The sequence below is a fragment of the Oncorhynchus gorbuscha genome, unplaced genomic scaffold (genome assembly GCF_021184085.1).
Source record: "Oncorhynchus gorbuscha isolate QuinsamMale2020 ecotype Even-year unplaced genomic scaffold, OgorEven_v1.0 Un_scaffold_1282, whole genome shotgun sequence".
NCBI lineage: Eukaryota > Metazoa > Chordata > Actinopteri > Salmoniformes > Salmonidae > Oncorhynchus > Oncorhynchus gorbuscha.
The window spans coordinates 21,610-49,000 of record NW_025746103.1 but is presented as its reverse complement, the minus strand read 5'-3'; the positions used below and the strand labels follow the sequence as shown (position 1 = coordinate 49,000).

General features: G+C 45.9%; 1 pseudogene; it reads left to right on the top strand.

The window, feature by feature from the left end:
• The window catches only part of LOC124022052, a 33,847-nt pseudogene extending 11,506 nt beyond the window's left edge, over window positions 1-22,341 (top strand).
• Window positions 22,342-27,391: the final 5,050 nt, after the last annotated feature.

Sequence of the window (27,391 nt, the reverse complement as noted above, 5' to 3'; positions counted from 1 at the left end):
ACACAGATGAAGACCCAGCTAACACCAGACACAGATGAAGACCCAGCTAACACCAGACACAGATGAAGACCTAGCTAACACCAGACACAGATGAAGACCTAGCTAACCAGTAACTAGCTAACACCAGACACAGATGAAGACCTAGCTAACCAGTAACTAGATAACACCAGACACAGATGAAGACCTAGCTAACACCAGACACAGATGAAGACCTAGCTAACACCAGACACAGATGAAGACCCAGCTAACACCAGACACAGATGAAGACCTAGCTAACACCAGACACAGATGAAGACCTAGCTAACCAGTAACTAGATAACACCAGACACAGATGAAGACCTAGCTAACCAGTAACTAGATAACACCAGACACAGATGAAGACCTAGCTAACCAGTAACTAGATAACACCAGACACAGATGAAGACCCAGCTAACCAGTAACTAGCTAACACCAGACACGGATGAAGACCCAGCTAACACCAGACACAGATGAAGACCTAGCTAACACCAGACACAGATGAAGACCTAGCTAACCAGTAACTAGATAACACCAGACACAGATGAAGACCTAGCTAACCAGTAACTAGATAACACCAGACACAGATGAAGACCTAGCTAACCAGACACAGATAACCTAGCTAACACCAGACACGGATGAAGACCCAGCTAACACCAGACACAGATGAAGACCTAGCTAACACCAGACACAGATGAAGACCTAGCTAACCAGTAACTAGCTAACACCAGACACAGATGAAGACCCAGCTAACACCAGACACAGATGAAGACCTAGCTAACACCAGATACAGATGAAGACCTAGCTAACACCAGATACAGATGAAGACCTAGCTAACACCAGACACAGATGAAGACCTAGCTAACCAGTAACACAGATAACACCAGACACAGATGAAGACCTAGCTAACCAGTAACTAGATAACACCAGACACAGATGAAGACCTAGCTAACACCAGACACAGATGAAGACCCAGCTAGCACCAGACACAGATGAAGACCCAGCTAATCAGTAACTAGCTAACACCAGACACAGATGAAGACCTAGCTAACACCAGACACAGATGAAGACCTAGCTAACCAGTAACTAGCTAACACCAGACACGGATGAAGACCCAGCTAGCACCAGACACAGATGAAGACCTAGCTAGCACCAGACACAGATGAAGACCCAGCTAACCAGTAACTAGCTAGCACCAGACACAGATGAAGACCTAGCTAACACCAGACACAGATGAAGACCTAGCTAACACCAGACACAGATGAAGACCTAGCTAACCAGTAACTAGCTAACACCAGACACAGATGAAGACCCAGCTAACCAGTAACTAGCTAACACCAGACACAGATGAAGACCCAGCTAACCAGTAACTAGCTAGCACCAGACACAGATGAAGACCCAGCTAACACCAGACACAGATGAAGACCCAGCTAACCAGTAACTAGCTAACACCAGACACAGATGAAGACCTAGCTAACACCAGACACAGATGAAGACCCAGCTAACCAGTAACTAGCTAACACCAGACACGGATGAAGACCCAGCTAACACCAGACACAGATGAAGACCTAGCTAACCAGTAACTAGATTTACCAGACATTTAGTCATGAGCAGACCTAGCTAACCAGACACAGATGAAGAAATAACACCAGACACAGATGAAGACCTAGCTAACCAGTAACTAGATAACACCAGACACAGATGAAGACCTAGATAACACCAGACACAGATGAAGACCTAGCTAACCAGTAACTAGATAACACCAGACACAGATGAAGACCTAGCTAACCAGTAACTAGATAACACCAGACACAGATGAAGACCCAGCTAACCAGTAACTAGCTAACACCAGACACAGATGAAGACCCAGCTAACCAGTAACTAGCTAGCACCAGACACGGATGAAGACCCAGCTAACCAGTAACTAACTAGCACCAGACACAGATGAAGACCCAGCTAACCAGTAACTAGCTAGCACCAGACACGGATGAAGACCCAGCTAACCAGTAACTAGCTAACACCAGACACAGATGAAGACCCAGCTAACCAGTAACTAGCTAGCACCAGACACGGATGAAGACCCAGCTAACCAGTAACTAGCTAACACCAGACACAGATGAAGACCCAGCTAACACCAGACACAGATGAAGACCCAGCTAACCAGTAACTAGCTAGCACCAGACACAGATGAAGACCCAGCTAACACCAGACACAGATGAAGACCCAGCTAACCAGTAACTAGCTAACACCAGACACAGATGAAGACCCAGCTAACCAGTAACTAGATAACACCAGACACAGATGAAGACCTAGCTAACACCAGACACAGATGAAGACCCAGCTAACCAGTAACTAGCTAGCACCAGACACAGATGAAGACCCAGCTAACACCAGACACAGATGAAGACCCAGCTAACCAGTAACTAGCTAGCACCAGACACAGATGAAGACCTAGCTAACACCAGACACAGATGAAGACCCAGCTAACCAGTAACTAGCTAACACCAGACACGGATGAAGACCCAGCTAACACCAGACACAGATGAAGACCTAGCTAACCAGTAACTAGATTTACATTTACATTTAAGTCATTTAGCAGACGCTCTTATCCAGAGCGACTTACAAATTGGTAACACCAGACACAGATGAAGACCTAGCTAACCAGTAACTAGATAACACCAGACACAGATGAAGACCTAGATAACACCAGACACAGATGAAGACCCAGCTAACACCAGACACAGATGAAGACCCAGCTAACACCAGACACAGATGAAGACCTAGCTAACCAGTAACTAGATAACACCAGACACAGATGAAGACCCAGCTAACCAGTAACTAGCTAACACCAGACACAGATGAAGACCCAGCTAACCAGTAACTAGCTAGCACCAGACACGGATGAAGACCCAGCTAACCAGTAACTAGCTAGCACCAGACACAGATGAAGACCCAGCTAACCAGTAACTAGCTAACACCAGACACAGATGAAGACCCAGCTAACCAGTAACTAGCTAGCACCAGACACAGATGAAGACCCAGCTAACCAGTAACTAGCTAGCACCAGACACAGATGAAGACCCAGCTAACACCAGACACAGATGAAGACCCAGCTAACCAGTAACTAGCTAACACCAGACACAGATGAAGACCCAGCTAACCAGTAACTAGCTAGCACCAGACACAGATGAAGACCCAGCTAACACCAGACACAGATGAAGACCCAGCTAACCAGTAACTAGCTAACACCAGACACAGATGAAGACCCAGCTAACCAGTAACTAGATAACACCAGACAGATGAAAGGGGACATAAGTGTCTTTACCATAGATGAATAGTGTAAACTTTTAATTATATTTGATGACATCCTACAGTCAAATTTTGGCACCAGTAGAGTAGCTGTATAAACCACACCCCTCCACAAACACGCCTTCTCTCCGATGTTGATTACAAAGCGGTACTTATTTAAATTAGGTAAGAGAATATCATGTTACCATTGGTGTATTAAAATGAGTTAGAGTGATGTCACCCTATATGTAACAATGAATCCAAGTGTTTGACATGGGGGACCAGTAGCTTTATGACTTTATCAATGTAAGAGCAATGGTCATTATTCATACTTTAACCTGGTTTCATTCAAATATCATCCAGTTTTATGAAAAACATTTTTTTGACTGTTCATGACCTTTAAGATCATAATGAATAACATATGTACAGGTAGATCACCTGATCCTAGATCAGCACTCCTACACTGATACTCTTTGTGAATACGTGCCCTGATGGCAGCTGACTAGAGTTAGCAAAGTTAGCTAACTTAACTGCTTGTGCCTGTGAGTAGAGTTAGCAATATGCTAACGCCTGTGTAGTGGTGTCTGCCTGTGACGAGAGTTAGCTATTAGCCATGCTAACTTGGGATGCTACTTCCCTGTGACTAATGTTAGCCATTAGCCATGCTAACATGTGTTGTTGCCTGGTACTACAGTTAGCCATTAGCCATGCTAACATGTGATGTTGCCTGGTACTACAGTTAGCCATGCTAACATGTGATGTTGCCTGTGTTTGCAGCATTTTGTGTGTGCTAAGTGTGAGAGACCGTTCCTAACACCGCCACTATGAGAGGAAGGGTCTGGCCTACTGTGAGACCCACTACAACCAGGTAATACAGCTATGATCTAACTGAGACCCACTACAACTGAGACCCACTACAACCAGGTAATAAAGCTATGATCTGACTGTGAGACCCACTACAACCAGGTAATAAAGCTATGATCTGACTGTGAGACTCACTACAACCAGGTAATAAAGCTATGATCTGACTATGAGACTCACTACAACCAGGTAATAAAGCTATGATCTGACTGTGAGACTCACTACAACCAGGTAATGAAGCTATGATCTGACTGTGAGACTCACTACAACCAGGTAATGAAGCTATGATCTGACTGTGAGACCCACTACAACCAGGTAATAAAGCTATAATCTGACTGAGACCCACTACAACTAGGTAATAAAGCTATGATCTGACTGAGACCCACTACAACCAGGTAATAAAGCTATAATCTGACTGTGAGACCCACTACAACCAGGTAAATGGTACCCTATTCCCTATGTAATGCACTATGTTTGACAGGTCCCATGGGGCTCATGTCCACAAACGTTCATGGGTTAGGGGTTGCTGAGTAACACATGGGTTAGGGGTTGCTGACCAACACAGGGTTAAGGGTTGCTGAGTAACACATGGGTTAGGGGTTGCTGAGAACACATGGGTTAGGGGTTGCTGAGTAACACATGGGTTAGGGGTTGCTGAGTAACACATGGGTTAGGGGTTGCTGAGTAACACATGGGTTAGGGGTTGCTGAGTAACACATGGGTTAGGGGTTGCTGAGAACACATGGGTTAGGGGTTGCTGAGTAACACATGGGTTAGGGGTTGCTGAGTAACACATGGGTTAGGGGTTGCTGAGTAACACATGGGTTAGGGGTTGCTGAGTAACACATGGGTTAGGGGTTGCTGAGTAACACATGGGTTAGGGGTTGCTGAGTAACACATGGGTTAGGGGTTGCTGAGTAACACATGGGTTAGGGGTTGCTGAGACACAGATGAAGGGGTTAGGGGTTGCTGAGTAACACATGGGTTAGGGGTTGCATTGCTGAGTAACACATGGGTTAGGGGTTGCTGAGTAACACATGGGTTAGGGGTTGCTGAGTAACACATGGGTTAGGGGTTGCTGAGTAACACATGGGTTAGGGGTTGCTGAGTAACACATGGGTTAGGGGTTGCTGAGTAACACATGGGTTAGGGGTTGCTGAGTAACACATGGGTTAGGGGTTGCTGAGTAACACATGGGTTAGGGGTTGCTGAGTAACACATGGGTTAGGGGTTGCTGAGTAACACATGGGTTAGGGGTTGCTGAGTAACACATGGGTTAGGGGTTGCTGAGTAACACATGGGTTAGGGGTTGCTGAGTAACACATGGGTTAGGGGTTGCTGAGTAACACATGGGTTAGGGGTTGCTGAGTAACACATGGGTTAGGGGTTGCTGAGTAACACATGGGTTAGGGGTTGCTGAGTCACATGGGTTACTGAGTAACATGGGTTAGGGGTTGCTGAGTAACACATGGGTTAGGGGTTGCTGAGTAACACATGGGTTAGGGGTTGCTGAGTAACACATGGGTTAGGGGTTGCCCATGAGTAACACATGGGTTAGGGGTTGCTGAGTAACACATGGGTTAGGGGTTGCTGAGTAACACATGGGTTAGGGGTTGCTGAGTAACACATGGGTTAGGGGTTGCTGAGTAACACATGGGTTAGGGGTTGCTGAGTAACACATGGGTTAGGGGTTGCTGAGTAACACATGGGTTAGGGGTTGCTGAGTAACACATGGGTTAGGGGTTGCTGAGTAACACATGGGTTAGGGGTTGCTGAGTAACACATGGGTTAGGGGTTGCTGAGTAACACATGGGTTAGGGGTTGCTGAGTAACACATGGGTTAGGGGTTGCTGAGTAACACATGGGTTAGGGGTTGCTGAGTAACACATGGGTTAGGGGTTGCTGAGTAACACATGGGTTAGGGGTTGCTGAGTAACACATGGGTTAGGGGTTGCTGAGTAACACATGGGTTAGGGGTTGCTGAGTAACACATGGGTTAGGGGTTGCTGAGTAACACATGGGTTAGGGGTTGCTGAGTAACACATGGGTTACAGTGGGTTAGGGGTTGCTGAGTAACACATGGGTTAGGGGTTGCTGAGTAACACATGGGTTAGGGGTTGCTGAGTAACACATGGGTTAGGGGTTGCTGAGTAACACATGGGTTAGGGGTTGCTGAGTAACACATGGGTTAGGGGTTGCTGAGTAACACATGGGTTAGGGGTTGCTGAGTAACACATGGGTTAGGGGTTGCTGAGTAACACATGGGTTAGGGGTTGCTGAGTAACACATGGGTTAGGGGTTGCTGAGTAACACATGGGTTAGGGGTTGCTGAGTAACACATGGGTTAGGGGTTGCTGAGTAACACATGGGTTAGGGGTTGCTGAGTAACACATGGGTTAGGGGTTGCTGAGTAACACATGGGTTAGGGGTTGCTGAGTAACACATGGGTTAGGGGTTGCTGAGTAACACATGGGTTAGGGGTTGCTGAGTAACACATGGGTTAGGGGTTGCTGAGTAACACATGGGTTAGGGGTTGCTGGGTTAACACATGGGTTAGGGGTTGCTGAGTAACACATGGGTTAGGGGTTGCTGAGTAACACATGGGTTAGGGGTTGCTGAGTAACACATGGGTTAGGGGTTGCTGAGTAACACATGGGTTAGGGGTTGCTGAGTAACACATGGGTTAGGGGTTGCTGAGTAACACATGGGTTAGGGGTTGCTGAGTAACACATGGGTTAGGGGTTGCTGAGTAACACATGGGTTAGGGGTTGCTGAGTAACACATGGGTTAGGGGTTGCTGAGTAACACATGGGTTAGGGGTTGCTGAGTAACACATGGGTTAGGGGTTGCTGAGTAACACATGGGTTAGGGGTTGCTGAGTAACACATGGGTTACACATGGGTTAGGGGTTGCTGAGTAACACATGGGTTAGGGGTTGCTGAGTAACACATGGGTTAGGGGTTGCTGAGTAACACATGGGTAACACATAGGGGTTGCTGAGTAACACATGGGTTAGGGGTTGCTGAGTAACACATGGGTTAGGGGTTGCTGAGTAACAACATGGGTTAGGGGTTGCTGAGTAACACATGGGTTAGGGGTTGCTGAGTAACACATGGGTTAGGGGTTGCTGAGTAACACATGGGTTAGGGGTTGCTGAGTAACACATGGGTTAGGGGTTGCTGAGTAACACATGGGTTAGGGGTTGCTGAGTAACACATGGGTTAGGGGTTGCTGAGTAACACATGGGTTAGGGGTTGCTGAGTAACACATGGGTTAGGGGTTGCTGAGTAACACATGGGTTAGGGGTTGCTGAGTAACACATGGGTTAGGGGTTGCTGAGTAACACATGGGTTAGGGGTTGCTGAGTAACACATGGGTTAGGGGTTGCTGGGGTTGGGGTTGCTGAGTAACACATGGGTTAGGGGTTGCTGAGTAACACATGGGTTAGGGGTTGCTGAGTAACACATGGGTTAGGGGTTGCTGAGTAACACATGGGTTAGGGGTTGCTGAGTAACACATGGGTTAGGGGTTGCTGAGTAACACATGGGTTAGGGGTTGCTGAGTAACACATGGGTTAGGGGTTGCTGAGTAACACATGGGTTAGGGGTTGCTGAGTAACACATGGGTTAGGGGTTGCTGAGTAACACATGGGTTAGGGGTTGCTGAGTAACACATGGGTTAGGGGTGAGTAACACATGGGTTAGGGGTTGCTGAGTAACACATGGGTTAGGGGTTGCTGAGTAACACATGGGTTAGGGGTTGCTGAGTAACACATGGGTTAGGGGTTGCTGAGTAACACATGGGTTAGGGGTTGCTGAGTAACACATGGGTTAGGGGTTGCTGAGTAACACATGGGTTAGGGGTTGCTGAGTAACACATGGGTTAGGGGTTGCTGAGTAACACATGGGTTAGGGGTTGCTGAGTAACACATGGGTTAGGGGTTGCTGAGTAACACATGGGTTAGGGGTTGCTGAGTAACACATGGGTTAGGGGTTGCTGAGTAACACATGGGTTAGGGGTTGCTGAGTAACACATGGGTTAGGGGTTGCTGAGTAACACATGGGTTAGGGGTTGCTGAGTAACACATGGGTTAGGGGGTTGCTGAGTAACACATGGGTTAGGGGTTGCTGAGTAACACATGGGTTAGGGGTTGCTGAGTAACACATGGGTTAGGGGTTGCTGAGTAACACATGGGTTAGGGGTTGCTGAGTAACACATGGGTTAGGGGTTGCTGAGTAACACATGGGTTAGGGGTTGCTGAGTAACACATGGGTTAGGGGTTGCTGAGTAACACATGGGTTAGGGGTTGCTGAGTAACACATGGGTTAGGGGTTGCTGAGTAACACATGGGTTAGGGGTTGCTGAGTAACACATGGGTTAGGGGTTGCTGAGTAACACATGGGTTAGGGGTTGCTGAGTAACACATGGGTTAGGGGTTGCTGAGTAACACATGGGTTAGGGGTTGCTGAGTAACACATGGGTTAGGGGTTGCTGAGTAACACATGGGTTAGGGGTTGCTGAGTAACACATGGGTTAGGGGTTGCTGAGTAACACATGGGTTAGGGGTTGCTGAGTAACACATGGGTTAGGGGTTGCTGAGTAACACATGGGTTAGGGGTTGCTGAGTAACACATGGGTTAGGGGTTGCTGAGTAACACATGGGTTAGGGGTTGCTGAGTAACACATGGGTTAGGGGTTGCTGAGTAACACATGGGTTAGGGGTTGCTGAGTAACACATGGGTTAGGGGTTGCTGAGTAACACATGGGTTAGGGGTTGCTGAGTAACACATGGGTTAGGGGTTGCTGAGTAACACATGGGTTAGGGGTTGCTGAGTAACACATGGGTTAGGGGTTGCTGAGTAACACATGGGTTAGGGGTTGCTGAGTAACACATGGGTTAGGGGTTGCTGAGTAACACAGTTATTGCATGTTGTTCTGGCTGGCACTGACTGAAATGTAAAGTTTGATAATGGTTAAATCAAGTCGTGTATGTTTGGTGAATGAAATGCTCATCTCTGCCCGTGTCTCAACCCTCCAGCTCTTTGGTGATGTGTGCTACCACTGCAACAGAGTGATTGAAGGAGACGGTAAGCATCAACTGTGTTTTCATTTTGAATTAATTGTTTTGGAACCATCTAAAGCCATAATGGACTTTCTGTTGTTCCTGTAGTGGTTTCAGCCCTGAACAAAGCATGGTGTGTGAACTGTTTCTCCTGCGCCACCTGCAACACCAAGCTCACCCTCAAGTATGTTATTATTACGTTATTATATATCAGCGGTATTATACTGTGCTCTTTCCTAACCCTTTAGCTCTTCCTGTCTGTCATTGTCCTGCCTTCCTCTCAATCTGTGTCCCAAATGACACCCTATTCCCTATAAAGTACTGTGTTTTCTCTAACCTTCTATTGGACACAATCTGTTTTTTCCTCTTATTAGCTCTAGTCTTCTTACTTCTCCACCCTGTGCTTTTTCCATCCTCTGTTTTCTCTTCTCTCTCTCCCTCTGGTTTCTCTTCTCTCTCTCCCTCTGGTTTCTCTTCTCTCTCTCCCTCTGGTTTCTCTTCTCTCTTAGGGGTTTCTCTTCTCTCTCTCTCCCTCTGGTTTCTCTTCTCTCTCTCTACCTCTGGTTTCTCTTCTCTCTCTCTACCTCTGGTTTCTCTTCTCTCTCTCTCCCTCTGGTTTCTCTCTCTCTCTCCCCCTCTGGTTTCTCTTCTCTCACTCTCTCTCTCCCCCTCTGGTTTCTCTTCTCTCTCTCTCTCCCCCTCTGGTTTCTCTTCTCTCTCTCGCTCTCTCTCTCTCTCCCCCCCTCTGGTTTCTCTTCTCTCTCTCTACCTCTGGTTTCTCTCTCTCTCTCTCTCTCTCTCTACCTCTGGTTTCTCTTCTCTCTCTACCTCTGTAACTCTCTCTCTCTTCTCTCTCTCTGGTTCTCTCTCTCTCTCTCTCTCTCTTAGGGGTTCTCTGAGTAACACATGGGTTAGGGGTTGCTGAGTAACACATGGGTTAGGGGTCTCTCTCTGGTTTCTGAGTAACTCTGGGTTCTCTCTCTCTTGCTGAGTCTGGTTTCTCTTCTCTCTCTATCTGGTTTCTCTCTCTCCCTCTGGTTTCTCTTCTCACATGGGTTAGGGGTTGCTGAGTCTCTCTCTCTCCTCTGGTTTCTCTTCTCTCTCTCTCTCCCTCTGGTTTCTCTTCTCTCTCTCTCTCCCTCTGGTTTCTCTTCTCTCTCTCTCTCACTCTGGTTTCTCTTCTCTTGCTCTCCCTCTGGTTTCTCTTCTCTCTCTCTCCTCTGGTTCTTCTCTCTCTCTCTACCTCTGGTTTCTCTTCTCTCTCTCTCCCTCTGGTTGCTGAGTAACTCTCTGGGTTTCTCTTCTCTCTCTCTCTCTCTCTTGCTGAGTAACTCTCCTCTCTAGGTTCTCTCTCTAACTCTCTCTCTCTTCTCTCTCTGCTCTCTAACTCTCATGGGTCTGGGTTCTCTGAGTCTCTCTCTCCCTCTGGTTTCTCTTTGCTGAGTAACACTCCCTCTGGTTTCTCTTCTTGCTGAGTAACTCTGGTTTCTCTTCTCTCTCTCTCCCTCTGGTTTCTCTTCTCTCTTGCTGAGTAACTTCTCTCTCTTAGGGGTTTCTGAGTCTCTCTCCCTCTGGTTTCTCTTCTCTCTCTCTCCCTCTGGTTTCTCTTCTCTCTCTCTACCTCTGGTTTCTCTTCTCTGCTCTCTCCCTCTGGTTTCTCTCATGGGTTAGGGGTCTGCTGAGTCTCTCTCTGGGTCTCTCTCTCTGCTGAGTAACACATGGGTTAGGGGTTGCTGAGTTCTCTCTGGGTTCTCTTTCTCTGAGTAACTCTCTGGGTTAGGGGTCTGCTCTGGTTTCTCTCACTCTGGTTTCTCTTCTCTCTCTCTCTCTCCTCTGGTTTCTCTTCTCTCTCTCTCTCCTCTGGTTTCTCTTCTCTCTCTCTCTCCCTCTGGTTTCTCTTCTCTCTCTCTCTCCCTCTGGTTTCTCTTCTCTCTCTCTCTCCCTCTGGTTTCTCTTCTCTCTCTCTCTCCCTCTGGTTTCTCTTCTCTCTCTCTCTCCCTCTGGTTTCTCTTCTCTCTCTCTCCCTCTGGTTTCTCTTCTCTCTCTCTACCTCTGGTTTCTCTTCTCTCTCTCTCCCTCTGGTTTCTCTCTCTTCTCTCTCCCCCTCTGGTTTCTCTTCTCTCTCTCTCTCTCTGGTCTCTCTGCTCTCTCTCTCTCTCTCTCTCTAGGGGTTCTCTCTCTCTCTCTGGTTTCTCTCTCTCTTCTCTGGTTTCTCTTCTCTCTCTCTCTCTCTCTCTCTCCCCCTCTTAGGGGTTCTCTCGCTCTCTCTCTCTCTCTCTTAGGGGGTTCTTCTCTGAGTCTCTCTCTGGGTTCTCTCTCTCTCTGAGTAACTCTCTGGGTTCTCTCTCTTCTCTCTCTCTCTCTGGGTCTCTCTGGTTCTCTCTCTCTAACACATCTCTCTAGGGGTTTCTCTTTAACTCTCTGGGTTTCTCTTTTCTCTCTCTCTCTCTTTCTCTCTCCTCTGGTTTCTCTTCTCTCTCTCTAACTCTGGTTTCTCTTCTCTCTCTACCTCTGGTTTCTCTCTCTCCCTCTGGTTTCTCTCTCTCTCTCTCACTGGGTTCTCCCCCCTCTCTTGCTCTCTCTAACTCTCTCTGGGTTAGGGTCTCTCTGAGTAACTCATGGGTTCTGGGTCTCTCTCTCTCTCTCTCTCTCTCTTCTCTCTCTCTCTCTGGTTTCTCTCTTCTCTCTCTCTCTGGGTTTCTCTCTCTCTCTCTCTTGCTGAGTAACTCTGGGTTCTGGGTTCTCTTTTCTCTCTCTCTCTCTCTCTCTCTCCCTCTGGTTTCTCTCTCTCTCTCTCTCTCTCTGGTTTCTCTTCTCTCTCTTTCTCTGGGTTCTCTCTCCCTCTGGTTTCTCTCTCTCGCTCTCTCTCTCTCTCCCCTCCTCTCTTAGGGTCCCCTCTCTCTCTCTGGGTCTAGGGGTCTCTCTGCTCTCTCTCTCTCTCTCTCTCTCTGGTCTCTCTCTCTCTCTCCCTCTGGTTTCTCTTCTCTCTCTCTCTCCCTCTGGTTTCTCTTCTCTCTCTCTCTCATGGGTTCTTCTCTCTCTCTCCCTCTGGTTTCTCTTCTCTCTCTCTGGTTTCTCTTCTCTCTCTCCTCTGGTTTCTCTTCTCTCTCTCTCTGGTTTCTCTCTCTCTCCTCTCCCTCTGGTTTCTCTTCTCTCACTGGTTTCTCTCTCTCTCTCTGGTTTCTCTTCTCTCTCTCTGCTCTCTAACTCATGGGTTAGGGTCTGCTGAGTCTCTCTCTGGGTTCTCTCTCTCTCTCTGAGTCTCTCTCTCTCTTCTCTCTCTCTCTGGTTCTCTGAGTCTCTCATGGGTTAGGGGTTGCTGAGTCTCTCTCTCTCTCTAGGGGTTGCTGAGTCTCTCTCTTCTGGTTTCTCTGAGTAACCTCTGGTTTCTCTTCTCTCTCTGGTTTCTCCTCTCTGGTTTCTCTTCTCTGCTGAGTCTTCTCTCTCCTCTGGTTTCTCTTAGGGTCTCTCTCTCCCTCTGGTTTCTCTCTCTAACTCTGGTTTCTCTCTCTCTCTCTGGTTCTCTCTCTCTCTCTCTCTCTCTCTCTCCCTCTCTGTTTCTCTCTCTCTCTGGTTCTCTGAGTAACTCATGGGTTCTTCTCTCTCTCTCTCTCTCTGGTTCTCTCTCTCTCTCTCCCTCTGGTTTCTCTGGGTCTCTCTGGTTTCTCTGCTCTCTCTCTCTACCTCTGGTTTCTCTTCTCTCTCTCTCCCTCTTCTCTCTCTCTCTCTGGTTCTCTCTCTCTCTTCTCTCTCTCTCTCTCTCTCTCTCTCTCTCTTAGGGGTTCTCTCTCTCTCTCTCTCTCTGGTTTCTCTCTCTCTCTCTCTCTCTCACTCTGGTTTCTCTTTGCTCTCTCTCTCTCTCATCCTCTGGTTTCTCTTGCTCTCTCTCCCTCTGGTTTCTCTTCTCTACTCTCTGGTTTCTCTTCTCTCTCTCTGAGTAACACATCTTAGGTTTCTCTCTCTCTCTCTCCCTCTGGTTTCTCTCATCTCTCCCCCTCTGGTTTCTTGCTCTCTCTCTCTCTCTCTCTGGGTTCTCTCTCTCTCTCTCTTCTCTCTCTGAGTAACTTCTCTCTCTCTCTCTCTGGTTTCTCTTCTCTCTCTCTCTCCCTCTGGTTTCTCTTCTCTCTCTCTCTCCCTCTGGTTTCTCTTCTCTCTCTCTCTCCCTCTGGTTTCTCTTCTCTCTCTCTCCCTCTGGTTTCTCTTCTCTCTCTCTACCTCTGGTTTCTCTTCTCTCTCTCCCTCTGGTTTCTCTCTCTCTCTCCCCCTCTGGTTTCTCTTCTCTCTCTCGCTCTCTCTCTCTCTCTCCCTCTGAGTAACTCTCTGGGTTTCTCTCTCTCTCTCTCTCTCTCTCTCTCTTAGGGGTTGCTCTCTCTCTCTCTCTCTCTCTTCTGAGTCTCTGGGTTCTCTCTCTTGCTGAGTAACTCATCTCTCTAGGGGGTTCTCTGGTTTCTCTTTTCTCTCTCTCTCTCTCTGGTTTCTCTTCTCTCTCTCTCTCTCTCTCTGGTTTCTCTTAACTCTCTGGGTTTCTCTTTCTCTTGCTGAGTAACCCTCTGGTTTCTCTTCTCTCTCTCTCCTCTGGTTTTCTCTTCTCTCTCTACCTCTGGTTTCTCTCTCTCTCTCATGGGTTAGGGGTTCTCTGAGTAACACATGGGTTAGGGGTTGCTGAGTAACTTCTCTCTCTCTCTCCCTCTGGTTTCTCTGAGTAACTCATGGGTTAGGGGTTTCTCTCTCTCTCTCATCTGGTTTCTCTTCTTAGGGGTTGCTCTTCTAACTCTCTGGGTTCTGGTTTCTCTTCTCTCTCTCTCACTCTGGGTTTCTCTTCTCTCTCTCTAACACTGGTTTCTCTTCTCTCTCTCTCTCCCTCTGGTTTCTCTAACTCTCTCTCTCCCTGGGTTAGGGGTTTCTCTAACTCTCTCTCTCCCTCTGGTTTCTCTTCTCTCTCTCTCTAACTCTCTCTCTCTCCCCTGGGTTTCTCTTCTCTCTCCCCCCTCTGAGTAACTCTCTCTCTCTCTCTCTCTGGTTTCTCTCTCTCTCTCTCTCTCTAACTCTCTGTCTCTCTCTCTCTTCTCTCTCTCTCTCTAACTCTCTCTCTGGTTCTCTCTCTCTCTCTGAGTAACTCTCTGGGTTCTCTCTTCTCTCTCTCTCTCTCTGGGTTCTCTCTCTCTTGCTGAGTCTCTCTCTCTCTCTCTTAGGGGTTTCTCTTCTCTCTCATGGGTTTCTCTTTCTCTGAGTAACTCTGGGTTCTGGTTTCTCTTCTGAGTAACTCATGGGTTCTCTCTCTCTCTCCTCTGGTTTCTCTCTCTAACACATGGTTTCTCTCTCTCTCTCTGGTTCTCTCTCTCTGGGTTAGGGGTCTCTCTGCTTCTCTCTAACTCTCTGGTTAGGGGTTGCTGAGTAACTCCCTGGGTTCTCTCTTCTCCTCTGGTTTCTCTCTCTCTTCTCTCTGGTTAGGGGTTGCTGAGTAACACTCTGGTTTCTCTTCTCTCTCTCTCTCCTCTGGTTTCTCTTCTCTCTCTCTCTCCTCTGGTTTCTCTCTCTCTCTCTCTGGGTTCTCTCTCTCTGGTTTCTCTTCTCTCTCACATGGTTTCTCTTCTCTCTCTCTCTCTCTCTCTGGTTCTCTCTCGTTTCTCTCTCTCTCTCTCTCTCTTTCTCTTCTCTCTCTCTCTCTCTGGTTTCTCTTCTCTCTCTCTCTCCCCCCTCTGGTTTCTCTTCTCTCTAACTCTCTGGTTTCTCTTCTCTCTCTCTCTCTGGTTTCTCTCTCTCTCTCTCTCTCTGGTTTCTCTTCTCTCTCTCTCACTGGGTTAGTCTCTCTCTCTCTCTCCCTCTGGTTTCTCTGAGTAACTCTCTGGGTTCTGGTTTCTCTGAGTCTCCCCCTCTGGTTTCTCTGGGTTCTGGGGTTGCTCTCTCTCTCTCTGGGTTCTGGTTTCTTGCTGGTTTCTCTCTCTCTCTCTGGTTTCTCTCTCTCTCTCTCTCTCTGGGTTCTCTCTCTGGTTTCTCTTCTCTCATCTCTCCTCTGTTCTCTCTCTCTCTCTGGTTGCTGAGTCTCTCTCTCTGGTTTCTCTTCTCTCTTCTCTCTCTCTCTCTCTCTCTGGTTTCTCTCTCTCTCTGAGTCTCTCTCATGGGTTAGGGGTTGCTCTTCTCTCTCTCTCTCTCATGGTTAGGGGTTGCTGGTTTCTCTGTCTCTCTCTCTCCCCCTGGTTTCTCTAAAGGTTTCTCTTCTCTCTCTCTTTCTCTGGTGGTTTCTCTTCTCTCTCTCGCTCTGGTTTCTGAAATCTCTCTCTCTCTGGTTTCTCTCTCTCTCTCTCTGGTTCTCTCTCTCTCCCCCCTCTGGTTTCTCTGGGTTCTCTCTCTCTGGTTCTCTCTCTCTCTCTCTCTCTCCTCTGGTTTCTCTCTCTCTCTTTCTCTCCCCTCTGGTTTCTCTTCTCTCTCTCTCATGGTTTCTCTCTCTATCTCTCTCCCTCTGGTTTCTCTTCTCTCTCTCTCTCCCTCTGGTTTCTCTTCTCTCTCTCTCCCTCTGGTTTCTCTTCTCTCTGGTTCTCTCTCTCTCCCCTCTCTGTTCTCTCTCTCTCTCTCTCTCTCTCTCTGGTTTCTCTTCTCTCTCTCTCTCTCTCCCTCTGGTTTCTCTCTCTCTCTGTCTCTCTCTCTCTCCTCTCTCTGGTTTCTCTCTCTCTCTCTCTGCTCTTCTCTCTCTCTCTCTCTGTCTGGTTTCTCTTCTCTCTGAACTGCTCTCTCTCTCTCTCTCTCTCTGCAACACTCTGAGTGGTTTCTCTTCTCTCTCTCTCTCTGGTTCTCTCTCTCCCTCTGGTTTCTCTTCTCTCTATTCTCTCCCTCTGGTTTCTCTGGTCTCTCTCTCTGGTTTTCTCTTCTCTCTCTCTCTGGTTTTCTCTCTCTCTCTGGTTTCTCTTCTCTCTCTCTTCTCTCTGGGTCTCTCTCTGGTTCTGTCTCTCCCCTCTGGTTTCTCTTCTCTCTCTTGACTCTCTCTCTCTCTGGTTTCTCTTCTCTCTCTCTCTCTCTCTGGTTTCTCTTCTCTCTCTCTCCCTCTGGTTTCTCTCTCTCTCTGCTCTTTTCTCTCTCTCTCTCTCTCTCTCTCTCTGGGTTTCTCTCTCTCTCTCTCTCTGGTTTCTCTCTCTCTCTCTCTCTGGTTTCTCTTCTCTCTCTCTTGGTTTCTCTTCTCTCTCTCTCTTCTCTCTGGTTTCTCTTCTCTCTATCTCTCTCCCCTGGTTTCTCTTCTCTCTATCTCTCTCCCCTGGTTTCTCTTCTCTCTCTCTCTCCCCCTCTGGTTTCTCTTTTCTCTCTCTCTCTCCCCCTCTGGTTTCTCTTCTCTCTCTCTCTCTCTCTCTTCTCTCTCTCCCTCTCTGGTTTCTCTCTCTCTCTCGCTCTCTCTCTCTCTCTGGTTTCTCTTAACTCTCTCCTCTCTGGTTTCTCTTCTCTCTATCTCTCTCCCCTGGTTTCTCTTCTCTCTATCTCTCTCCCCTGGTTTCTCTTCTCTTCTCTCTCCCTCTCTGTTTCTCTTCTCTCTGGTTTCTCTCCCTCTGGTTTCTCTTCTGGTTTCTCTCTCTCTCTCTCTCTGGTTTCTCTCTCTCTCTCTCCTCTGGTTTCTCTTCTCTCTCTCTCTCTACCTCTGGTTTCTCTTCTCTCTCTCTACCTCTGGTTTCTCTCTCTCTCTCCCCCTCTGGTTTCTCTTCTCTCTCTCTCTCCCCCTCTGGTTTCTCTTCTCTCTCTCGCTCTCTCTCTCTCTCTCCCCCCTCTGGTTTCTCTTCTCTCTCTCTCTCTCTCTCTCTCTGGTTTCTCTCTCTCTCTCTCTCCCCCTCTCTTCTCTCTCTCTCTCTCCCTGGTTTCTCTTCTCTCTCCTCTGGTTTCTCTTCTCTCTCTCTCCCCCTCTCTCTTCTCTCTCTTTCTCCCCCTCTGGTTTCTCTTCTCTCTCCCTCTCTGGTTTCTCTTCTCTCTCTCTCTCCCCCTCTGGTTTCTCTCTCTCTCTCTCTCCCCCCTCTGGGTTCTCTCTCTCTCTCTCTCCCCCTCTGGTTTCTCTTCTCTCTCTCTCCCCCTCTCTGGGTTTCTCTTCTCTCTCTCTCTCTGGTTTCTCCCTCTGGGTTCTCTTCTCTCTCTCTCCCCTCTGGTTTCTCTTCTCTCTCTCCCCCCCCTCTGGTTTCTCTTCTCTCTCTCTCTCTCTCTCCCTCTGGGTTCTCTCTCTCTCTCTCTCTCTCTTCTCTCTCTCTCTCTCTCCCCCCTCTGGTTTCTCTTCTCTCTCTCTCTCTCTCTCTGGTTCTCTTCTCTCTCTCTCTCTCCCTCTGGGTTTCTCTTCTCTCTCTCTCTCTCTCTCTCCTCTCTGGTTCTCTTCTCTCTCTCTCTCTCTCTCCCCCCTCTGGGTTCTCTTCTCTCTCTCTCTCTCTCTCCCCCCTCTGGGTTCTCTTCTCTCTCTCTCTCTCTCCCCTCTGGGTTCTCTTCTCTCTCTCTCTCTCTCTCCCCCTCTGGGTTCTCTTCTCTCTCTCTCTCCTCTCTGGTTTCTCTTCTCCCCCCTCTGGTTCTCTTCTCCCCCCTCTGGTTTCTCTCTCTCTCTATTCTCTCTCCCCCTCTGGTTTCTCTTCTCTCTCTCTCCTCTCCCTGTGGTGTAACAGAGACAAGTTTGTAGAGGTAGATCTGAAGCCTGTATGTAAGCACTGTTACGAGCGGATGCCTGAGGAGCTGAAACGCAGACTGGCCCGACGCGAGAGGGACGCCTCAAAAGACCGCAAAAAGAAACCTGTTATCTGTCTGTAGACTTTTCCAGTCCTCTTCCTGTCATCTTCACTATCCTCCTCTCGCTCATTTCCATCCATGGGTTAGTAATTCCACTACCTGTCATCTTCACTATCCTCCATTTCCATCCATGGGTTAGTAATTCCACTTCCTGTCATCTTCACTATCCTCCATTTCCATCCATGGGTTAGTAATGCCACTTCCTGTCATCTTCACTATCCTCCTCTCGCTCATTTCCATCCATGGGTTAGTAATTCCACTTCCTGTCATCTTCACTATCCTCCATTTCCATCCATGGGTTAGTAATTCCACTTCCTGTCATCTTCACTATCCTCCATTTCCATCCATGGGTTAGTAATTCCACTTCCTGTCATCTTCACTATCCTCCATTTCCATCCATGGGTTAGTAATTCCACTTCCTGTCATCTTCACTATCCTCCATTTCCATCCATGGGTTAGTAATTCCACTTCCTGTCATCTTCACTATCCTCCATTTCCATCCATGGGTTAGTAATTCCACTTCCTGTCATCTTCACTATCCTCCTCTCGCTCATTTCCATCCATGGGTTAGTAATTCCACTTCCTGTCATCTTCACTATCCTCCATTTCCATCCATGGGTTAGTAATTCCACTACCTGTCATCTTCACTATCCTTTCATTTCCATCCATGGGTTAGTAATTCCACTTCCTGTCATCTTCACTATCCTCCATTTCCATCCATGGGTTAGTAATTCCACGTCCTGTCATCTTCACTATCCTCCATTTCCATCCATGGGTTAGTAATTCCACTTCCTGTCATCTTCACTATCCTCCATTTCCATCCATGGGTTAGTAATTCCACTACCTGTCATCTTCACTATCCTCCATTTCCATCCATGGGTTAGTAATTCCACTTCCTGTCATCTTCACTATCCTCCATTTCCATCCATGGGTTAGTAATTCCACTTCCTGTCATCTTCACTATCCTCCATTTCCATCCATGGGTTAGTAATTCCACTTCCTGTCATCTTCACTATCCTCTATTTCCATCCATGGGTTAGTAATTCCACTTCCTGTCATCTTCACTATCCTCCATTTCCATCCATGGGTTAGTAATTCCACTTCCTGTCATCTTCACTATCCTCCATTTCCATCCATGGGTTAGTAATTCCACTTCCTGTCATCTTCACTATCCTCCATTTCCATCCATGGGTTAGTAATTCCACTTCCTGTCATCTTCACTATCCTCCATTTCCATCCATGGGTTAGTAATTCCACTTCCTGTCATCTTCACTATCCTCCATTTCCATCCATGGGTTAGTAATTCCACTTCCTGTCATCTTCACTATCCTCCATTTCCATCCATGGGTTAGTAATTCCACTTCCTGTCATCTTCACTATCCTCCATTTCCATCCATGGGTTAGTAATTCCACTTCCTGTCATCTTCACTATCCTCCATTTCCATCCATGGGTTAGTAATTCCACTTCCTGTCATCTTCACTATCCTCCATTTCCATCCATGGGTTAGTAATTCCACTTCCTGTCATCTTCACTATCCTCCATTTCCATCCATGGGTTAGTAATTCCACTTCCTGTCATCTTCACTATCCTCCATTTCCATCCATGGGTTAGTAATTCCACTTCCTGTCATCTTCACTATCCTCCATTTCCATCCATGGGTTAGTAATTCCACTTCCTGTCATCTTCACTATCCTCCATTTCCATCCATGGGTTAGTAATTCCACTTCCTGTCATCTTCACTATCCTCCATTTCCATCCATGGGTTAGTAATTCCACTTCCTGTCATCTTCACTATCCTCCATTTCCATCCATGGGTTAGTAATTCCACTTCCTGTCATCTTCACTATCCTCCATTTCCATCCATGGGTTAGTAATTCCACTTCCTGTCATCTTCATTTAGCTTTTCCTCTTATTGTCTTTCCTTTTTGTTGATGTTTTCTCCTCCAGTTTCCATGATCTGTTCTGTCATGTTCTCCTGACAACCTTATGTGACAATGGGCCCTGGTCCCAAATGACACTACCCCTGTGGGCCTGGTCCAACGTAGTGCACTACCCCTGTGGGCCCTGGTCCAACGTGTTCACTACCCCTGTGGGCCCTGGTCCAACGTAGTGCACTACCCCTGTGGGCCCTGGTCCAACGTAGTGCACTACCCCTGTGGGCCCTGGTCCAACGTAGTTCACTACCCCTGTGGGCCCTGGTCCAACGTAGTTCACTACCCCTGTGGGCCCTGGTCCAACGTAGTTCACTACCCTGTGGGCCCTGGTCCAACGTAGTGCACTACCCCTGTGGGCCCTGGTCCAACGTAGTGCACTACCCCAGTGGGCCCTGGTCCAACGTGGTGCACTACCCCAGTGGGCCCTGGTCCAACGTAGTGCACTACCCCAGTGGGCCCCAACGTGGTGCACTACCCCAGTGGGCCCTGGTCCAACGTGCACTAGTGGGCCCTGGTCCAACGTGTGCACTACCCCAGTGGGCCCTGGTCCAACGTAGTGCACTACCCCAGTGGGCCCTGGTCCAACGTAGTGCACTACCCCAGTGGGCCCTGGTCCAACGTAGTGCACTACCCCAGTGGGCCCTGGTCCAACGTAGTGCACTACCCCAGTGGGCCCTGGTCCAACGTAGTGCACTATAAAGGGAACAGGGTGTAATTTGGGACATACTCATTGTGATGGAAGGTATAATGTGTCATCTTCCACATACAATATGATATGGAGGTCATTTCCCTTAAAAATGAAATATTTAGTGTTGGTTCCACTTCAGTACATCTGACTGTATTTCTGTCCTGTGTGATCGTAGTGTAACTTGCTAAGGATAGAAACCTGCATGTGCTGCTGTTCATGAGAATAGAAAAAAAATATATATATATATATATATTATTTGTAAAGCTCATTTCATACACAATGGAGCCCAAAATGCATTACAAAAATACTGACTGTGTCTCCCCTGTCCTCTGTTGACAGGAACAAGTTTGTGGAGTTTGACATGAAGCCTGTGTGTAAGAAATGTTATGAGAAGTTTCCTCTGGAACTGAAGAAGAGACTGAAGAAACTGGCTGAGACTGTCGGACGCAAGTAGACCTCCAAGTCCCAAGGGGGCGACACTCAACAACATGTCCAGTAGCTTTCCCAAAGTCCCAGAAACTCTGGAACATTCCCTGACTTTCCCGAATGTCCTGCTTATTCCCTATTGATTCTGGGGATCTTCCATTTCGGGGGTTTCTAGAAACCTGGGATTTTAAGAAAGTTACTGGAGGTTTGCAGCCCTACGAGCAACGCTGAACCCTGTATTAACCTTAACAAGTGCCCAAATTAGTCAAAGGAATTGTATAAACGTGTCAGATTTAGACTCAAAATCCTGTCTGTTCCATTATTTTAGTATTTGACGTCCTCCGGTACTCAGTATAACGTGTTAATCTTTTCTCACTTTTTAATTGATTATTTTTGTGCACGTGGCTTTTGCATGTGGAGCTGTTTTTCAGATGTCCAGAGTCTTAATCAAACAATATAGAACCTCATTCTGCCTGACAATGACCTATGAAAGCATGGAGGGTGAAAAAACGATGGGTGAAATGCATTTAGACATTGTTAAGCGATAATACATATAACTGAGCTGATGTAGTTTGGCCACGAGCGGACCAAGTGAACAGCAGTATAAAGGGTTAATGACGTCTAACGAAATACTTGCACACTGTCTTTTAAAGAGATGAGAAGGTGCTTGTAGTACTCTTAAAATAGCTTTTGTCTTGTGCCTTGGGTATGAATATACACTGAGTATACAACATATTTCCATGGCATTGACTGATCAGGTGAAAGCTACGGTCCCTTATTGATGTCTCTTCAATCAGTAGATGACAGATTTAAAGGAAGGATTTTTAGCTCGGTACTAGAACAAATATTTGGTAAGCTCAGTGTATATTTTATACTGCATTATATACCGTAAGTGTGTCCGATAATATGCATGTGGTTGTCCAATATACTGGCATGTGATCCAGACTTACTACAACTGCCTTAATCAGAGAATATTCCTCACTTCTGTGTAAGAATGAGAATTCTAGCTGTGTATCAGAAGGTGGAGCCCATGACTCTGGTATGTCATCTAGGAGTCTGGTATGTCATCTAGGTGTCATCTAGGAGTCTGGTATGTCATCTAGAGTCTGGTATGTCATCTAGGAGTCTGGTATGTCATCTAGGAGTCTGGTATGTCATCTAGGAGTCTGGTATGTCATCTAGGTATGTCATCTAGGAGTCTGGTATGTCATCTAGGAGTCTGGTATGTCATCTAGGAGTCTGGTATGTCATCTAGGAGTCTGGTATGTCATCTAGGAGTCTGGTATATCGTGGATCCTAACATTTGCTTGTAATAAAATAATGTCATGGGTTTGTTTGAATATTACTCCCAACCGTTTCAGAGGAGGAGAGTTGGAAGGAGATGGACACGTCTCAGCTACTCTATTTGTTCTGTCACTGAGTCGCTGACCTGTATAAACTAGTTAGGGGAGTGTTTCAATGGAGCACAATCACTTAAGTTGAATTAGCTAGATAGGTGTGATAAATATACTATGTAAAGGTCTCTAATAGTTGGGTAGATGAATTAGCTAGATGGGTGTGCTAAATATACTATGTAAAGGTCTTAAACACTAATAGTTGGGTAGATGAATTAGCTAGATGGGTGTGCTAAATATACTATGTAAAGGTCTTAAACACACTAATAGTTGGGTAGATGAATTAGCTAGATGGGTGTGCTAAATATACTATGTAAAGGTCTTAAACACACTAATAGTTGGGTAGATGAATTAGCTAGATGGGTGTGCTAAATATACTATGTAAAGGTCTTAAACACACTAATAGTTGGGTAGTTGAATTAGCTAGATGGGTGTGATAAATGTAAAGGTCTTTAATAGTTGGGTAGATGAATAAAGGTCTTAAACAAACACACTAATAGTTGGGTTAGATGAACACTTTGATAAAGGAGGCATTTTTGCATAAAGAGAAATAATGGGAGATGCTTTATGAATTTGTTGACTGAAACAAATCTAGTTTTAAAAGATAATTTAATAAACAAACATGTTTCAGAGTTTGTCTATGAATAAACAAAAGTTATGTAGTAAAAAAAGAAATGGTGAAAACTGATCATCACTTGCAGTTTCCCACAGAGAACTGATCATCACTTGCAGTTTCCCACAGAAAACTGATCATCACTTGCAGTTTCCCACAGAGAACTGATCATCACTTGCAGTTTCTCAGAGAACTGATCATCACTTGCAGAAAACTGATCATCACTTGCAGTTTCCCACAGAAAACTGATCATCACTTGCAGTTTCCCACAGAAAACTGATCATCACTTGTAGTTTCCCACAGAGAACTGATCATCACTTGCAGTTTCCCACAGAAAACTGATCATCACTTGCAGTTTCCCACAGAGAACTGATCATCACTTGCAGTTTCCCACAGAAAACTGATCATCACTTGTAGTTTCCCACAGAGAACTGATCATCACTTGCAGTTTCCCACAGAAAACTGATCATCACTTGCAGTTTCCCACAGAAAACTGATCATCACTTGCAGTTTCCCACAGAAAACTGATCATCACTTGCAGTTTCCCACAGAAAACTGATCATCACTTGCAGTTTCTCACAGAAAACTGATCATCATGTGCAGTTTCCCACAGAGAACTGATCATCACTTGTAGTTTCTCACAGAAAACTGATCATCACTTGCAGTTTCTCACAGAAAACTGATCATCATGTGCAGTTTCCCACAGACAACTGATCATCATTTGTAGTTTCCCACAGAAAACTGATCATCACTTGTAGTTTCCCACAGAAAACTGATCACCACTTGCAGTTTCTCACAGAAAACTGCAGAGGGAAGCAGTTCCACCCAGTCAAATGTCACACGACATTGAGTGAACGAAAGGTCAAGGACACCTGCTCTTTCTATGACACAGACTGACCAGGTGAAAGCTATGATCCCTTATTGATGTCACTTGTTAAATGGTCAACAAATCAATGTAGATGAAGGGGAGGAGACACGTTGAAGGATTTTTAAGCCATGAGATAATTGAGGCATGGATTGTGTATATGTGCCATTCAGAGGGTGAATGGGCAAGACAAACGATTGAAGTGCCTTTGAACGGGGTCTGCTAGTAGGTGGCAGGCGCACTGGTTTGTGTCAAGAACTGCAACTCTGCTGGGTTTTTCACTCAACAGTTTCCCGTGTGTATCAAGAACAGTCCACCACCCAAAGGACATCAGACCAACTTGACACAACTGTGGGAAGTAATTGGGGTCAATATGGGTCAGCATCCCTGTGGAACACTTTTGGCACCTTGTAGAGTTCATAGCCGACAAATTGAGGCTATTCTGAGGGCAAAAGGGGAGGAGCAAATCAATATTAGGAAGGCGATTTTAATGTTTTGTCCACTCAGTGTATATTGTTACGTGAGAAGCCTCATTCAACACTATGGTCAAATCCAAGGTCATCTCAATATATGTAAAGTAGAAACTAACAAAACACAACAAAACTGACCAGGTGCACACTGATCAGTAAAGTAAAGAGAGGGCTAACATTCTAGAACGCTCCCTTTCCTCTGCACAGTTCTCTCACAGTGAGAAACAATAGGATTACAATAAAGTGTGCTAGGATTTCTTAATAACTTTATCAAATTCACTGATCCACTCTAACCATGAGGCTACCTGCGACCCATGAAAAGAAATCAAACAGGTAAAACACTGTGGGAGATTCGTGTGCAGAAGATCTACAGGTGGTTTTGAGGGAAGGGGTTCCATCCTCCCAGGTGGATGGCCTGTTGTAGGATCGTTTAGGGCCAAAGTAAGTGGGATGGGGTGGATATTTTTTGGGGGGGATAGTGTATAGATACATCCTTGGTGGTAGTGGTGGTAGTGGGGGAAGTGGGGGAACAGGACGTTCCGGGCAGGCTCCTTAACTGTGTTGTCAAGAAGATAACTTTTGTGTCGGGTTCAAATGTATTACTACGTATGTAATAGCACATTTAAACTTTCTAATATCTCATTTAAGATTTTCACATGTTTGTTTGTAACCAAAATCCACAATCCGACCTGCGAAAGGTAGCAATACGCAACACAGAGTCTGCCCGAAATGTACATGAAGAATAAGATGTCGCCATAGATAGAACAATGAGACGGACATTTCACCGGATGCATAAATGTGAAGCATCTGCTTTGTGAGAGGAAGCCCATTGGCTTGCAGTGGGAGAATGGAGGTGGATTTTTGCCGACATTCTGCACATTTCCTCATCGATGAAACATTTGATTTCGATACAGTTTTCTGTCCCCAAAACTAGAATATGAACAGAGTGGACTAAGTTGTGTCGACTTTACCCTTTGCAACGTTTTAAAAAATCGCGTTGTTTAGAAATAGTGAGTTATTGCACACGCGCACTTCACGGAGTAGGCGTTCCCTAAAGGAAATCTGCATATGCGTGCTAGAACGCGCCAATAGGATCTCGCTAGCTCATGCTTGGCTCTGGCCACTTCTCCTTCCTTGTTCTGCCCTCTATTACTCATTTGTTCCCGTTGGAACCGACAGGCTGTGGTATATCTTAGTTTAGTTGTAAAGATCTTCGATCTCACATTTGCACGGCGGTATAACATACACATCTTTGGTGGTAGTGGGAGAACAGGATGTTCCGGGCAGGCGCCTTAACTGTATTGTCAAGACGATAACTTTTGTGTCCGTTTCTAATGTATTACTACTGGTATGTAACAGCACGTTATAATATCTAAAGAACATGTCATAACATGCTGGGTAACAAATAACTTAAAGTTGTATCACGTTTGGTAAAGGTTTTACGTGTTATTTTTGTGTCAAGACGAGTGAGTGAAGAACGTGATCAAATCTTATTTTTCAAGTCACATAAACTAGAGACTGGATTTGTCTGACTGTACATCATTTCTCAAAAGGTAATTTAATAAAAAAACAAAAGTATTTGATATTTCTGAGTACGTTTTGTGTAAAATTCACAAACTGGTAAAATGGTGGCGCCCACTTGGTCTGCTTCAACGGACTTCGGTGCAGGCAGTGCTCGTGCATCAGAGAGAGAGACAAATTCACAGCTACAATACTGGTTTGAAGATTAATGTAATGTTTATCTGTTTTTCACATGTGTAGCAATATTCAGACACATGCAGTTTTTTCTTTCTATATCTATAATTGTTACTATGGTGTGAACGGGAAATACAAATGTTTTTTTGACATAATACAGTGAAGACAAGGTTATTGCAGAAAATAGTTCATTGTGCTGCTTAAAACAACAACTGCAACCTAAATGGTTTTGGGTCTTTTATGCGTTTATGTAAATGTAGGAAATCTACTCTTAAGTTAAGTGTATTTACGTTGTGATTTAGTGTGTAATTTGTGTCTAATGTGAATTAATTCATGTTTTGTTGTCAATGCTTAGCTACCTGATCTATTGAAATTAGATCATTGAACAAGAAAACATTGAATGTAATTTTAGAGAATAAAGAAAACTGCAGAACTGTCAAGACAGTTTTTGTGTCGTTGCTCATTATTACTGCAGGACGACTCAGATCAAGTCTGAGGCCGGTAACATCAACAGTGAGGACAAACCCAGCCTGCCTCTCTCCTTCCACACTGTGTCCAAACCTACAGTTACTGGGTCCTGATTGTGACAGTGGAGCCCAGTTTGCACTGCAGGATCCAGAGATGACATCAGTGAAGCTGGAAGACTGCAGTCAAACACTGGAGCTGAATGTCAACATTAAAGATGAAGAGGAGGAGAACATTGGGAAATCTGTTTATGATGGTAAGAGCAGGTTTTATCTTACTAAATGTATGTTGTTCATTCCAACTTCCTACTGTGTATGAAAAGTTGCAGTAGAACTGTTTCAACGAGAAGGTCATGTTATTTCATGCTAATGCTAATTAATTATTTGTGTAAAACTAACAATGAAATACAACCCAGACTCACATCCTCTGGCTTAAAAACAGAAGTCCAAACTCTGGCGGTATGGTAGCTCAGTGTACGCAGGGTTGGTAAGGTTACTTTCAGGGTGACAGCTGCACTTAAAAAAAAACTTTTTGTGAAGAACACATAAATGGATTAAAATAAATGTACAGTACCAGTCAAACGTTTGGACACACCTACTCATTCTATGGTTTTTCTTTATTAAAAAAAAAACGATTTTCTACATTGTAGAATAATAGTGAAGACATCAAAACTATGAAATAACTTTCAAGCAATGTATAAGAGAGTTATACTCCTGTCCAGTAGGTGGCGGTAGTGCAACATTTATTGGATGACAACAGCCGTTAAACATAATCGAAGAACTCACCTGTAATGTGCCACGTCTACCACAACCTTTCCTAATCGTGTTATCACTACAGCATTTTAGGAAGCCATTGTTCAAAGTGTGTTCATGCATACA